The sequence below is a fragment of the Glycine max genome, chromosome 8, assembly GCF_000004515.6.
Source record: "Glycine max cultivar Williams 82 chromosome 8, Glycine_max_v4.0, whole genome shotgun sequence".
NCBI classification, from domain to species: domain Eukaryota; kingdom Viridiplantae; phylum Streptophyta; class Magnoliopsida; order Fabales; family Fabaceae; genus Glycine; species Glycine max.
The window spans coordinates 24,478,906-24,481,268 of NC_038244.2; the positions used below are offsets into that span (position 1 = coordinate 24,478,906).

Genomic DNA, 2,363 nt, shown 5'->3' on the forward strand with positions numbered 1-2,363 from the left:
GTCTGCCTAGAATGATGGGAGCTGATCCTTGAGAAAATCCATCTTCCATATTCAAGATATAAAAATCAACAGGGAAAATCAGTTCACCAACTCTAACTAAGACATCTTCTATGAAACCAACAGGATAGGCAACACTTCTATTAGCTAAATGAATTACGACATCAGTTGACTGCAAGGGACCTAGAGATAGAGAATTAAAAATTGACAGAGGCATAACACTAACAGAGGCTCCTAAATCTAGCATGGCATTGTCAAACTTACTATTCCCTATAATACAAGGTATGCTGAATGTACCTGGATCTTTGCATTTTTCAGGAATTTGAGGAACAGATTTACCAATCAATGCAGAGACATTTCTGCCCATGCTAATTCGTTTACTTCCTTTAAGCTTCCGCTTATTAGTGCACAGCTCCTTCAAGAATTTGGCATATCTTGGAATTTGCTTTATTGCATCCAACAGAGGTATGTTTACCTCTACTTTTCTAAACGTTTCCAAGATCTCTTTCTCTGCCTCTTCCATTTTTTTGTTGGAAACTGCTCTTGGAGGGAATGGAAGAGGGGGAATGTGCTGCTTCTGCAAATCAGAATTACCTGTGGAAGAAGATTCACCTGCACAGAAATTGTTAGGTAAATTTTTGTCATCACCTTTTTCTGGAGTAGAGTGAAGTTTGGCAGGTTCATTTGCAGATGAGGAAGGTGCTACGGGTTGAGGTCCTTGACACTGCTTTCCCGACCTCAATGAAATGGCACTGACATTTTTGGGATTTTGGACAGCTTGAGAAGGCAGCTTGTCTGAATTCTGGGACTGTTGTTGATTCAATTGGGTAGCCAATTGTCCCATCTAATTGGTTAAGCTCTGAATGGAGGCTCTGGTCTCTTGCTGAAACTGCATGTTTTGCATAGTCATTTGCCTCACAAGTTCTTCGAGGGAAGGTTGTGGAGGGGCCTCAACTGTTGGCTGTTTCTGGGGTTGTTGCTGTTGTTGGATTGGTGGAGGAATGTATGGTCTGCTTGGGCCAACAGCATTTTGGAAGGAAGGAGCAGGCTGCTGTCGTTGTTGCTGAGGGCTGGACCATCTAAGGTTAGGGTGATTCCTCCATCCAGGGTTGTATCTATTGCTGGAGAGGTCATAATTGCTTTGTTGTGGTTGATTTTGCGGCTGAGGTTGAGGAGGTCTATTGTAAATATTTGCAGCATAAGCTTCAGGCTGCTTAATTGCTCCAGGTTGCTGCATGGAAGGGCAAAGGTCTGTTTGGTGGTCAGTAGAGGAGCACAAACCACAAACCCTTGCGACAGGTACAGATTTCTGATTCAAGGCCAGCTGGGTTACCAAGTTAACCAATGCATCCAGATTGCCTTCAAGCTTCTTAGTTTCAGATGATGCAGATGGGTTTGTAGCTACCTCATGCACTCCTCTAATGACTATGGCATCATTTCTGGTGCTAAACTGCTGGGAGTTGGAGGCCATCTTCTCAATTAAATTTCTGGCTTCAGCAGGAGTCATGTCTCCAAGGGCTCCACCACTGGCAGCATCTATCATACTTCTCTCCATATTACTGAGTCCTTCATAAAAATATTGGAGAAGAAGCTGTTCTGAAATCTGATGGTGGGGGCAACTGGCACATAGTTTCTTAAATCTCTCCCAGTACTCATACAGGCTCTCTCCACTGAGTTGTCTAATACCTGAGATATCCTTCCTGATGGCTGTGGTCTTGGAAGCAGGGAAATTTTTTTCTAAGAATACTCTCTTAAGGTCATCCCAGCTCGTGATGGACCTTGGAGCAAGGTAATACAGCCAGTCCTTTGCCACTCCCTCTAATGAATGAGGAAAAGCCTTCAGAAATATGTGATCCTCTTGGACATCTGGGGGTTTCATGGTGGAGCAGACAATGTGAAATTCTTTCAAATGTTTGTGCGGGTCTTCACCTGCAAGGCCATGAAACTTTGGAAGCAAATGAATCAGTCCAGTTTTAAGAACATATGGGACATCCTCATCAGGGTATTGGATGCACAAGCTTTCATAGGTGAAATCAGGTGCAGCCATTTCCCTTAGAGTCCTCTGACGAGGTGGAGGTTGTGCCATGTTCTCAGAATGTGCAAAATCAGAATGCTCAGAATCAGAATGCTCAAAATTATAATGCTCAAGATCAGGATGTTCAAAATCACCAATAACAGAATGCACAGATTCACCAGTTATGGAATGCTCAGAATGATCAAAAGGTATAAAATGATGCCTAACTAATCTATGAAATTTTGTGAGCAACCTTATAAAATGATGAGAAGATAGCACAAAAAATTTCAGACAAAAATTCAAAGTCTAACTATGAAAGCTAAAATTGGTAGGTTAAGAAAAATAAGTGAAT

At 42.2% G+C, this 2,363-nt stretch overlaps 1 non-coding gene across 1 annotated transcript; it reads left to right on the forward strand.

The window, feature by feature from the left end:
* The first annotated feature begins 1,598 nt into the window (after window positions 1-1,598).
* Window positions 1,599-1,705, forward strand: LOC113002429 (small nucleolar RNA R71). The gene has a single exon (XR_003267991.1). It is a non-coding gene; the product is annotated as a small nucleolar RNA R71 (small nucleolar RNA).
* Window positions 1,706-2,363: the final 658 nt, after the last annotated feature.